This window comes from Triticum urartu, unplaced genomic scaffold (genome assembly GCF_056163025.1).
Source record: "Triticum urartu cultivar PI428250 unplaced genomic scaffold, HENAU_Tu73 scaffold796, whole genome shotgun sequence".
In the NCBI taxonomy this organism is placed as follows: domain Eukaryota; kingdom Viridiplantae; phylum Streptophyta; class Magnoliopsida; order Poales; family Poaceae; genus Triticum; species Triticum urartu.
In genome coordinates, this window is record NW_028260986.1 from 7,501 (window position 1) to 22,500 (window position 15,000).

Consider the following 15,000-nt stretch of genomic DNA (forward strand, 5'->3'; position numbering starts at 1 on the left):
ATTTTCATGGAATAATGAATTAAGGAAGAAAGGATATGAGTCTACCGCTTACAAGAAAAGATCTCATGATAGTCAATATGGGCCCTCAACACCCATCAATGCATGGTGTTCTTCGACTGATCGTTACTCTCGATGGTGAGGATGTTATTGATTGTGAACCCATATTAGGGTATTTACACAGAGGAATGGAAAAAATCGCGGAAAACCGAACTATTATACAATACTTACCTTATGTAACAAGGATATAGAGAGATTGTAGAAAGGGGATAGGATAGTTATTTTTGCAAGAGACTTGTTGTAAATTCCTTAACTTAAGAAAGAAAAAAGAATAAAAACACAGATACATAACATAAAAAAAAGAATAAATAAGACGAGATTCGACCTCCCCCTACATATTTAATTTCCTCTCCTATACAAAAACTAGCAAGACCCACTCCATTGGTAATTCCATCAATAACACCCTTATCAAAAAACTCCGTGAGTTCGGTTAACCCTCTTATACCGAGGGTAAAGACCCTAGTATAGAAAATATCTATATAACCACGATTATATGACCAACTGTATATATTTTTTTTTACTTGATCTAAAAATTCTTTTTTAGGATTTCCTTTGTAAAAAGAGTTTATTAAATCCAAATTCTGAAAAAAAGAATAAGCGGATCCATAGAAGATATATGCTATGAATAAACCAAAGATAGCTAGACTTACAGAAGAAATTGCATTAGTAATAAATTCATATGAATTTACAAAAGAATTAGAACTTTCCTGGGTAAAGTTTATTGAGGGAGTTAACCACTTTGATAATATGGTTAACTCTGCTATTCCATTACCAATTCCTCCATTATCAAAAGAGATTCCTATGAATCCAATGAACAAAGTGAAAAGTAGTAATATAAGAAGAGGAAATAACATAGTATTTCCCGTTTCATGCGGATAGGCAAAAGTTTTTTTAGCCCCAAAAGACGTAGTAAAGGATCCTATCCTATTTCTTGTATTACCTTGAATTTTTGGTATATTTTGTGAAAAAAAAGAAACTCCACTCTTCGTTGTTGATAAAACGAAATCCCTATTCACTCCTTTGGGTATCCTTTTTCCCCATAAGGATATTGAATACAAGGAACTCTCTTTAGTGCTACTGTAATTTTGAAAATGAACACGCAAATACCCATCAAATGTAAGTAAATATATCCGAAACATATAAAAGGCAGTTAATCCTGCAGTAAAGGAGGCTATTATTCCAAAAAAGGGCGAATACAACCAACTATTACTAAGGATTTCATCTTTGGACCAGAAGCAAGCAAGAGGTGGAATACCACAAAGAGAAAGTGTACCCCATAAAAAAGTAGTTCTTGTGATTGGAATGTATTTTCTTAAACCGCCCATAAGAACCATATTTTGACTTTTATCTGGTGAATATCCAACAAGAGGTTCCATTGAATGAATAACGGATCCGGATCCCAAGAACAATAAAGCTTTTGAATAAGCATGAGTGATCAAATGGAATAAAGCAGCTTGATAAGAACCTATACCTAGAGCTAACATCATATAACCCAATTGAGACATTGTAGAATAGGCTAAGCTTCTTTTAATATCTCTCTGAGCAAGAGCTAAAGTAGCTCCTAAGAATAGTGTTATTGTACCTACTAAAGAAATAAAACTCATTATCAAAGGTAAAGATATGAAAAGAGGAAGAAGTCGAGCTAGAAGAAAAATTCCCGCAGCAACCATAGTTGCTGCGTGTATAAGAGCCGAAATAGGAGTGGGCCCTTCCATAGCATCGGGTAACCATACGTGAAGAGGGAATTGTGCGGATTTCGCAACTGCACCAAGGAATAATAAAAAAGCACACAAAGTAGTAAGTAAAGAGTTAATTCCATTATTAGGAATCCAGTTATTAGCTATTTTGAACAAATCCCTAAACTCTAAACTACCTGTTATCCAAAAAAAACCTAAAATTCCTAATAATAGACCAAAATCCCCTACACGATTAGTTACAAAAGCTTTTTGACAAGCACTCGCTGCGATTGGTCGTGTAAACCAAAAGCCTATCAATAAATAAGAACACATTCCCACGAGTTCCCAAAAAAAATAAATTTGTATCAAATTGGAGCTAGTAACCAATCCCAACATGGAAGTATTGAAAAAACTTATATAAACAAAAAATCTCAAATATCCTTCATCGTGAGACATATAACCATCACTATAAATAAGAACCAGGATTCCTACAGTAGTAATTAGTATTAACATAATAGAAGTAAGTGGGTCAATCAAGTATCCAAATTCTAAAGAAAAATCATTATTGACGGTCCAAGACCATAGATATTGATAGATCGAACTTCCATTTATTTGTTGAATAGACAGTTGAACTGAGAATACCATAGCTATACTTAAGAGTAAAACACTAGGAAAAGCCCATATGCGACGAAGATTTTTTGTTGCTGTCGGAATAAGAATAAGGCCAAATCCCATTGACATAATAACTGGAAGTGGGAGAAGAGGGATTACCCATGCATATTGATATGTATGTTCCATAAGAAAAGAAATTGCAATTTTTACTTCAATTTTTACTTCAATTTTTCTATAAAATTGTTTCCGATTCACCAAACCAATTCTTATCTCTTTCTGAAAGAATAAATAAAAAGAATAAGAAAAAATACTGAAATTCTTAATTTTTCCAAAATTTATCTCATTGAAATAATTAAAAATTAAGAATGGGTTTAGTTGGTTAAATTAAAAAAGTTAATAAAATAACTAGGTAACGAAGTTATTTTATTAACTAAATAAAGATATTTATAAAAATAAAAAAAAAAAAGTGGAATCATTTTACTTTCTATTCATAATTCATTTTTATATTTCTTTAAAACAAAGATGAAACAGCTCTCTTGTTCCATAATTAACTGATTGAGTGAATTCCAATGAAAACCTATGTTTATAAGAAATTATCGAATAGTCCTTACTTCATATAGAACTAAAATTCTAATGACTATAAATTACCTAAGTTTTAGAATGTCTTGTTTAAGAGACTCAGTATTTTTTGTTTTGATTGGAATTCCTTTCCTTTATGGAATACCATTCTGAACTTAATTAACTATTTTCATTTTCCCTTCTTTTTATCCCCCCGTCTTATCTTATATGGGGGATAGGCTTCCATACCATATATCTATATATGGAGTATACTTGATATATAAATAGATATAAATAGATTTAAATGAGAAACCCTTCTATATATTCTATATTATTAAAAAAAAAGTATAAAATATATAAAGAAAAAATGTTAAAAAATTCTTGTTGTCTTATCCGCATTAGACAAAATGAAGTAAAAAATAATTCAAAATTTAAGTATCTTTCAGTATCTAAGTATAAATACTAATAAAAAGAAGAAAGAAGGATTGATTTGCAGCAATAGATGTCTTTCACATACAACTAGAAAAAAGTAATTTCCTTTTTGAATGGCAGTTCCAAAAAAACGTACTTCAATGTCAAAAAAGCGTATTCGTAAAAATATTTGGAAGAAAAAGACTTATTTTTCCATAGTACAATCTTATTCTTTAGTAAAATCAAGATCATTTTCGAGCGGTAATGAGCATCCAAAACCAAAGGGTTTTTCTGGGCAACAAACAAATAATAAGATTTTGGAATAATATGAATTGACTTATCAAAAAAGAATTCCAATTATTTAATAATTTGGATTCTTCTTTGAATGTACTTTTATGTGTCGAATTACTCGGTACAATATTCTTAGAACAAAAAACCCCTCTTATCTTATATATACAAGAAAAAAAAAGTTTTGTTTGGTATACTGTGTGCTAAGTATTCTTTTCCTATCAATGAACTTTTCATAATTTTCCTAATAGAATCCTCATATTCTATTAGGAAAATTATGAAAAGTGGAGTATTCTTACAATAGGACTTACAACTTCCACCTATCTTCTCCAAAATCATAAGGTTAGTAAATCTTATTAATAAGAGCATAAAGACTTTCATTCTAGAAATTTTTAAAAAATCCAAAAAGCCTTTTCTATTTATCCATTTTATTTTAATTTCATCATTAAATAGAAACCCTTTTGGATTTTTTTCATTGTATTGAAAGAATTTTCAAAATGTAAAGGGGAAATTAATTAGAAAAAATTAGTTCTATAATTGCAAGTTAGAAAAAAGAAGTTCCAACTCTTTCAAGCAGTGTTTGTGTTTCTATTGGGCAAAGCAAGAGTTTATTGTAAAAAAAAAAAATGGAAACGATACTACCAAACGAAGTCTATTTTAATGAAAACTCTAATGTTCCTAAATTTTATGGACTTTCCCAATATCGACGATTCCCAAGATAATAGCTATTATTCTTTTAAGTTACCTATTATTTGAAGTTAGCCGCCATGGTGAAATTGGTAGACACGCTGCTCTTAGGAAGCAGTGCTCAAGCATCTCGGTTCGAATCCGAGTGGCGGCATTCTTGAAAAAGAATACAATAGATTAGAAATCAATTCGAAATTTACAATTTTGTAATGGGACCTTCCCCTTATGCTATTTGCAACTTTAGAACATATACTAACTCATATCTCTTTCTCAACGATTTCAATTGTGATTACGATTCATTTTATAACCTTATTAGTTCGTGAACTTGGAGGATTACGCGATTCGTCAGAAAAAGGAATGATAGTTACTTTTTTCTCTATAACAGGATTCTTAGTTTCTCGTTGGGCTTCCTCGGGACATTTTCCATTAAGTAATTTATATGAGTCATTGATCTTCCTTTCATGGGCCCTGTATATTCTTCATACCATTCCTAAAATACAGAACTCTAAAAATGATTTAAGCACAATAACTACGCCAAGTACTATTTTAACGCAAGGCTTTGCCACATCGGGTCTTTTAACTGAAATGCATCAATCCACGATACTAGTACCTGCTCTACAATCTCAGTGGTTAATGATGCATGTCAGTATGATGTTATTAAGCTATGCAACTCTTTTGTGCGGATCCTTATTATCTGCCGCTATTCTAATCATTAGATTTCGAAATAATTTCCATTTCTTTTCTAAAAAGAAAAAAAATGTTTTAAATAAAACATTTTTCTTTAGTGATATTAAATATTTTTATGCAAAAAGAAGTGCTTTAAAAAGAACCTCTGTCCCTTCATTTCCAAATTATTACAAATATCAATTAACGGAGCGTTTGGATTCTTGGAGTTATCGTGTCATTAGCCTAGGATTTACCCTTTTAACCGTAGGTATTCTTTGTGGAGCAGTATGGGCTAATGAGGCCTGGGGATCCTATTGGAATTGGGATCCTAAGGAAACTTGGGCATTTATTACTTGGACCATATTCGCAATTTATTTACATAGTAGAACAAATCCAAATTGGAAGGGTACGAATTCTGCACTTATAGCTTTGATAGGATTTCTTATAATTTGGATTTGTTATTTTGGTATAAATCTATTAGGAATAGGCTTACATAGTTATGGTTCGTTTACATTAACACCTAAATGATTACATAAAATAAAACCTTCATGAAATGAAGGTTTTTACTTTTATGTTTTATTTGAGAACCCCTTGAACGCCTTATCAAAGGGTTCTCAAAAATTCGAGATAGATCTAATTATACTTTTTTACTTATTTCTGCATTATATACTTTTTTACTTATTTCTGCATTAATAGAGCAGACGAGTAAAAAAAAGCAAACCTATTTAGGATAATAATTGGATAAGAGAGCCTCTACCCTGTCAACGGATAGGGAGAGAACAAAATCTGGATAAATACCAATTCCTATTACTGGTAAAAAGATACAGATTAAAATAAAGAGTTCTCGTGGTCCAGAATCCACAAAATTTGCGTTTGGAACATTAAATAGCTTGTATCCATAGAACATCTGGCGTAACATAGATAATAAATAAATAGGAGTTAATATCATTCCAATTGCCATTACAAAAGTAATTAGTGTTTTTGGCATTAACAGAAATTTTGGACTAGTAATTAGTCCAAAAAATACTACTAATTCTGCGACAAAACCACTCATTCCTGGTAAGGCAAGAGAAGCCATTGAAAAGCTACTAAACATGGTAAAAATTTTAGGCATTGGGATAGATATTCCCCCCAGTTCTTCGAGATAAACAAGACGCATTCTATCAGAAGCGGTTCCTGCCAAGAAAAAAAGTGTAGCACCAATAAATCCATGGGATAATATTTGTAAAATAGCTCCATTGAGTCCAATGTTGGTTATGGAACCAATTCCTATAATTATGAAACCCATGTGAGATACAGAGGAATAAGCTATTCTTTTTTTGAAATTTCGTTGACCAAGAGAAGTTGAAGCTGCATAGATTATTTGGATCGCTCCTATTATTACTAACCAGGGCGAAAATAGATAATGAGCATGAGGTAACAATTCCATGTTGATCCGAATCAATCCATATGCTCCCATCTTTAATAATATTCCCGCTAAAAGCATACATGTACTATAATGTGCTTCCCCATGGGTATCTGGTAACCACGTATGTAGGGGTATAATCGGCAATTTGACAGCATAAGCAATAAGGAAGCCAAAATATAAAAGTATTTCCAAGGTTGCAGGGTATGATTGATTAATTAATCTTTCCAAATCTAATCCTGGTTCGTTGGAACCATATAAGCCCATACCCAGAACTCCGATTAAGAAAAAAATGGAACCGCCTGCAGTATACAAAATAAACTTTGTAGCTGAATATAGACGCCTCTTCCCCCCCCACATGGATAAAAGTAAGTAAACAGGAATTAATTCTAACTCCCACATGATAAAAAAAAGTAAAAGGTCTCGCGAAGAAAATAATCCTATTTGACCACTATACATTGCGAGCATCAGGAAATAGAATAATCGCGAATTCCGTGTAATTGGCCAAGCTGCTAAAGTAGCTAAAGTAGTGATAAATCCTGTCAATAAAATAGATCCTAATGAAAGTCCATCGATTCCCAATCTCCAGTGGAAATCGAAGACATCTATCCATTTATAATCCTCCTTTAATTGGATTAAGGGATCCTCCAGTTGGAAATGATAACAGAACGCATAAGTCATTAGAAGGAATTCTAATAAACAAATAGATATAGTATACCACCTAACGACTTTGTTTCCCTTATGAGGTAAAAAGAAAATTAATGAACCTGCAAATATCGGCAAAACAACAAGTATTGTTAACCAAGGAAAATAACTCATGATAAAGTGATAAAGACAAGATACGTTTTGACCAGAAAAGCCCGTGCTCGATTATTTCGAGCACAGGCTTCTTCGGTAAAGAGGAATCAGACGATTCGAGTGAAGTTTTTTGTAACGTATCAATAAGATAGAGCCATGCTACGTGTTGTTTCAGGCCCTAAATAAACGCGGACACTTAAAAAATCTGTCGGGCAGGCAGATTCACATCTCTTACAACCCACACAATCTTCGGTTCTCGGCGCGGAAGCAATTTGCTTGGCTTTACATCCATCCCAGGGTATCATTTCTAATACATCTGTTGGACAAGCTCGTACACATTGAGTGCATCCTATACATGTATCGTAAATTTTTACGGAATGTGACATTGGATCTATAAATTTTTCTTTTCAACATAAAATTTTTCGATCTGGTAAAAATGAAATTAGTACTATAATGAGTCATATGTATTGTAGACACCAGACGAAGCAATGGTTTATCCAAACTTCAAAAAAAAAAATCTATTTTTTAATCTGTTTGTGAGAAAGCGTGAAGAGAGCCAAGAGACTTTAATTTTGGATTTCAACAATAAATAAGAAATAAGAAAGAATTTTACGAATTGTACAGACGAATTCGAATTAGCCAATAAATTGGCTATCGTCTTTTCAATATAAATTATTGCAATATTCAAATTGCAATATCAATGAATTACAAATACAAAAATTCATTTAAGTGAAAAAGAATACTATGCAATAATCTACTAAAAAAAATGGATATTCTCAAATAATACTAAGAAAATAGTATTGATTTCTATTTATTTTAATATGTGCGCCTTTGTTTAGAGGATTCTATGTCTAATTATTCAAAAGTCTAATTATTCAATAAATTAGATTGATTGATACGAGTGGATTTCCTATTACGATGGATGGAAGAAAGAATGGATAGTCCAATAGCGGCTTCAGCAGCTGCAAGGGCTATAACAAAAATTGCGAAAATATCTCCTTTTAATTGGCGACTATCAAATAGATCAGAAAATGTTACGAGATTTAGATTAATTGAATTCAGTATAAGTTCAAGACATATTAGAGCTCTAACCATGTTTCGGCTTGTGATCAATCCATAGATACCAATCGAAAATAAATAGACACTCAAAAAAAGTACATGCTCAAACATCATTAACTAACTCCTTATCAATCTCGATTCATTTCAATATGAGGGCAAGAATTGAACCGATTCAATTAATTACAATAGAACAATTACACAACAAAAGAAAAAAAAAAAAAAAAAAAAGGAGGTATTTGTTGGCAGTAGATGGATTTTACTAAATCAAAATTGTGATTCTTTAGTTATTTATTTTAGATTTGCAATTCTTATAATTTGTACTTTTTCTAAGTTTTCTTATTGCCGAGCCATAGTAATTGCACCTATTAAAGAAACTAGAAGAATTATGGAAATGAGTTCAAACGGAAGATAAAAATCGGTTGCTAAATGAATTCCAATTTGTTGAACATTATTTATGAGACCCTGTTCTACTATTTGGTTTGATCTTGTAGTCCAAAGAATTCCATACCACGACGTATCTGGGATAGTAGTCATTAGTGAAAAAACAATAGTTATACAAACGAGTGAAGTGAACCCATCTCCAATAGTCCAATAATTCTTATCTTTAGACCATTCTGAGCCATTTACGAACATTACAGCGAATATGATCAAGACATTTATGGCTCCCACATAAATAAGAAGTTGTGCGACAGCTACAAAGTAGGAATTTAATAAAAAATAGAATAAGGATATACAAACAAGAACTAATCCCAGCGAAAAGGCAGAATAAATGGGGTTGGTAAGTAATACTACTCCTAGACCCCCTAGTAGAAGAACAAATCCCCCAAATAGCATAAGAATCTCATGTATTGGTCCAGGTAAATCCATTATGGATAAAAAGAAATTAATAGTATAAAATTTTTCATGAACTGACTAAAACTAAAGGATTCAAGGAAGGAAAAAAGGATTAGGGTATTTTTTTGTGTATAAACTTATAGTTATAAATTATATTATATCACGAAAATCTAGTCTGATTTAAAATAAGAAATAATTTCCAATAAGCAGTAGTTTTTCGTTTTTCTTTATAGTTTAATTTTAAAGTTTAATAAAGAATTATTAGATTTTTATAACAGAAAGACAAAATCAAAGTTTAGTAATCAGTAATCGTTCTTGAATTCGAAGATTTTTCTTTGTTTATTTTACTTTCAGACGAATTCCTAATTGTTTGAATTGTGTAATCTCCCATTATGGAGATTGGTAACCGACTTAAAGCAATTTGATTGTAATTCAATTCATGACGATCATAGGTAGAAAGTTCATATTCTTCAGTCATTGATAAACAGCTTGTTGGACAGTACTCAACACAATTGCCACAAAATATACAAACTCCGAAATCAATACTATAATTAAGCAATTGTTTTCTTTTAATATCCTTTTCAAATCTCCAATCCACAACGGGTAAATCTATCGGACATACGCGAACACATACTTCACAAGCAATACATTTATCAAATTCAAAGTGGATTCGCCCTCGGAAACGCTCTGGTGTAATTGATTTTTCATAAGGGTAGTGAATCGTTATAGGTAAACGATTTGTGTGGGATAAGGTAGTTATGAAACTTTGACCTATGTACCTTGTAGCACGTATTGTTTGTTGACCATAACTCATGAACCCAGTTACCATAGGGAACATATTCATTCTAAATATCTATGAAAAAGATATGTTTCTTTCTCTTGTTTGAGAGAGCTTTTGTGTTGAACAATATTCTTACTATTATTGTATTATCTTATTTATAGTGAAACAAGTTGAGAAGAGGTTGTTAATAAGAGATTGCCCAGGGAAATAGGTAAAAGAAATTTCCATCCAAGATTTAATAACTGATCCATTCTCATCCTCGGTAAAGTCCATCTTATTGTGATAGAAATGAAGAGAAATAAATAAGCTTTAGTTAATGTAATAAATATACCCATTGTCATTTCCAAAATTCCAACTGCTTTATTCATTTGGAAAAAATCAAAAAAGGATATATAGGGAATAGATAAATTCCACCCGCCCAAGTAGAGAACTGTTACAAATAAAGAAGAAACTAATAAATTTAGGTAAGAAACAAGATAAAATAAACCATATTTGATACCGGAATATTCAGTTTGGTAACCTGCTACTAATTCTTCCTCCGCTTCTGGTAAATCAAAGGGTAATCTTTCACATTCTGCCAAAGAAGAAATTAAAAAAACCAGAAAACCTATAGGCTGACGCCAAATATTCCATCCAAAAAAACCGTATTTTGACTGTGCTTCAACTATATCAACTGTACTTGAACTGTTAGATAATCATAGTCGGTGATAACATCACAGTTCCCACCGCTATTTCAAAACCGTACATGAAACCTTAGCTTCATACGGCTTCTCTATGATCAGAAAAAGGAAAGGACTGTTTTGTTCCTAGCCCCGGGGGCGTAGATAGAATTAGATAAAATAAAATAGATTTGAAAGTCCTAAATTAGACCAAAGGAATTCCGTCTGCTAGAATAAGAAAAAGCGCTTCCGAATTGATCTCATCCTTTATAATATAATGAAAATTTTTCTTTGTTCAGTAATAACTTAATCTTGGAATAAAACACTTGTTACTTGTTATAGGAATTCAATTAATAAATGGAAAGAGTTGGGTATTAGTTCATGAGCAATTCTGCATGAATATGGATAGAGGAAGGAAATAATGAAAATTTTTTCTAGTGCACTCCATATCTTTTTTACTATTCTTCTTTCCCCAGGGAGGGGGTATTTAAAAAGAAAAAATGGATAAAGGGTTAATTCGTTCTTGATAGCCATTTCCTTAACAAGTGAATGGGAACATACTCTGGATCGGAATCCGAAGAAAGTACTACTTGATAATTTCTACAAATTGCAAGTCCTTATTATGATTCCTTTTATGGGCAAAAATCTCTAATGTTTTAGATTTTCCATTACTAATCCTTTATGTACTTTAGTGTTCCTAACCCTTCACTAACTTTTGGTGGATTCTTCTTATGGATTATTAAGTTATAGTAATAACTAGGAGTATTCTAGTAATGGAATTCCATATCGTGAATCCTTTATTCTTGGCCGCTTCAAGATATGATGACTAATTAAAAAATATCAACCTTGGGATAAAGAGTTTACACTGCTTATGTTTACTTCCACTTTTTTCTTGTACGTAGGAAATGAGATTTTTTCTTTTTACTACAAATTTATAAGCTGTTTTGTTTCACTCATATAGCTATCTAGTTTAACTTACCAACCCAAATACTAAATAAGAAAAGGAATATAAATAGTTAATGGATTTTATAGGAAAAAGATCTATTTTAACGAATCACACGTAGAGATATTGCTAGCACACAAAAAGTTAATGGTATTTCATAACTAATGGATTGAGCAGCAGCTCGTAGACCGCCTGAAAAAGAATATTTATTATTTGAGCTATATCCTGCCATAAGAAGACCAATAGGAGCTATACTTGAAATGGCAATCCATAAAAAAACACCAATACTAAGATCGGCTAAAACAAAATGATATCCCAAAGGGATAACTAAAAAACTTAATAAAACTGATATGACTGCTATAGAGGGTCCAATGCTAAATAAAGAAATATCTCCTCGGGATGGCAGAATATCTTCTTTAAAAAGTAGCTTAGTCCCATCTGCTATAGCTTGAAGCAGGCCCAGGGGGCCAGCATATTCAGGACCAATACGTTGTTGTATCGACGCAGATATTTCTCTTTCTAACCACACAATTACGAGTACCTCTATTGTTATTCCCAAAAGGAGGGTCAAAATGGGTAGAATCGATATCAGTCCATAGACTTCTTTTAATAATTCCAATTTCGAAAAAGAATTGATAGTTTCTACCTCTACCCTATCTATTATCATTTCAACGATCAACTTCCCCCATAATGATATCTATACTACCTAATATCGTCATGATATCAGCCAATTTCATTTTTTTAACTAGCTGAGGAAGAATTTGCAAATTAATAAACCCGGGTGGACGGATTTTCCATCTCCAGGGGAAAAGGCTATCATCTCCTACTAGATAAATCCCTAATTCACCTTTTGGGGCTTCTACTCTTACATAAAGCTCTTGTCTTGACAATTCAAAATTGGGCGAAGGTTTTTTACCAAGAAATTTATACTCAAAATCATTCCATTCAGAATTATTTTCTTTCTTAAAGCGTCGGACTTCTAAATTTTCATAAGGTCCTCCAGGAATTTTTTCTACAGCTTGTTGAATTATTTTGATGGATTCCCTCATTTCACCAATTCGTACTAAATAGCGAGCTAACGAATCCCCTTCTTTTTGCCATTGGACTTTCCAATCAAATTGGTTGTAAGACTCATAAGGATCTACTTTACGAAGATCCCATTGTATTCCAGAAGCTCGTAACATCGGTCCCGATAAGCCCCAATTTACTGCTTCTTCTCCGCTAATAAAACCTACTCCTTCAACTCGCTCTAAAAAAATTGGATTCTGTGTAATAAGTTGTTGATATTCAACAACTCCGCGTAAAAAATAATCACAGAAATCTAAACATTTATCGATCCATCCATAAGGTAGATCGGCGGCTACTCCTCCGATGCGAAAGTAATTGTGCATCATTCGCATACCTGTAGCAGCTTCAAATAGATCATATATTAATTCTCTCTCTCTAAAAATATAGAAAAAAGGAGTCTGTGCGCCGAGATCCGCCATAAAAGGTCCAAGCCATAGCAAGTGAGAAGCTATCCGGCTTAATTCTAACATAATTACCCTAATATAGCTGGCTCTTTGTGGTATTTGAATATTCTCCAAGAATTCTGGTGCATTTACTGTTATTGCTTCTGTAAACATAGTAGCTAAATAATCCCACCTTGTTACATAAGGTAAGTATTGTATAATAGTTCGGTTTTCCGCGATTTTTTCCATTCCTCTGTGTAAATACCCTAATATGGGTTCACAATCAATAACATCCTCACCATCGAGAGTAACGATCAGTCGAAGAACACCATGCATTGATGGGTGTTGAGGGCCCATATTGACTATCATGAGATCTTTTCTTGTAAGCGGTAGACTCATATCCTTTCTTCCTTAATTCATTATTCCATGAAAATGGATTATTCCATGAATTCCTCAAAGCGAGGCTCATCAAAATGAAAAATCTAAGACTACTATAAGACTACTAAAAAAATAATAAAACAAGAAAAAAATTTGAACGATTAAATTACTGCTCCCGAATATTCAACTGACCGATTAATTTCTTATAACGTACTCTATTTTTCTTTGCCAAATAAGCCAGCAAACGTCGACGTTTTCCCAAAAGTCTTCGTAGACCTCTTTCCGATGAAAAATCTTTTTTGTGTAATTCCAAATGTGAAGCAAGTCTCCGTATCTTATTGGTGAAACTGAATACTTGAAATTCAACAGAACCCCTGTTTTCTTCTTTTTCTTCTTTAACCATAAATCCAAAAATTTTTCTACCTCCTTTCTTTTTCATGTATTTTTCTGATCAGGAAAAATACAAAATTATGTCAGTTATTTTGAAGTTATTCTAATCTCGTACACACACAAATTTGCAATTATTCATCTACTACTGGAATTTGGATTTATTTTATCGATGCAAATTGGATTTGGATAGAAGGGTACATTCTTTCTAATATTTTAGATAGAAGAAATGTTTCTTCTATCTAAAATATTAGAAAGAATTTTGCTGATTTATTTATTGCTATATGCAATTTATGGAATTGATACACCATTTAATTGATATCATTTAGCAAAATGAAACACAGCATATGCATCCATCTTTTGGCTCGAGAATTTCACGGGATAGAGATATGGTATAAGAAATAGACTATTAAGTAACTCTAAATGAATTGTGGATACATCTGTATCCTTAACATACTGAAACGATTGTCATTATTCGTATCAAACCAATAGCGATTCATACAAGCTAAATCTTCTAATCAATGGTGGGCCAATAATGAATTTTTTTGCATATGTATTAAGACGCTTGGCCTGATTTCGAAATTGTCCAGAGTTTTATATGTTGTTTTCATTGCAAAATGATGGGTCTCCTTCCATAACTTTCCAATTACGAGTACGAGAATTGAAAGACATGAAAATTCTCAATTCTCTACGGCGTCTAGTAGATAGAAACAAGAAAATCAGAAGAATCTTTCTCTCTATTCACTATCATTCCGCGTCTTCGACTTCTATTAGTTTCTTTTCTTCTTTAATGCAATAGCTATAGTTTGATATAAGAATCCATTTCTCAAAGTAATGGAAACCATTCTCTTATAGGAAATGGTTCGAAAATCGCTATTCCACCTTTTAGGTATCGTGAAAAGTGATACCTGTGAAGATCGTGCATTTCAGTCAAATTCAGATCCGTTTTTCGAGTCCATGATATAATATAACCAAATTGGATAGATCTTCCACCTGTTTAGCTAAGAAAGAATAGATACAGAGGTGGATAATAGATCGATATGAAGATCATGAGCTGCCCCATAATGAAATCGCCAGTAGTCGCGAATATCTCCTTCTTCCCTAATCCAAGATTGGAGAAAGAAGATCTAAGAGGGACCTATGGAGAATGTAGTCAGAAATCCATAATAGAGTCCGACCACAACGACCGAATTAATTATCCTCATCGAGAAACTTAGACTACTAAATAGAAAAGATTTGAAAATCATGGCATGGGTCTCCTTTTTTTCTTTCTTTAGAGTTTTCTATATGCACAATTTCTCGATGTTTCGATGAGAATTTCTTGACTTTCCATATATAGAAAGAGATAGA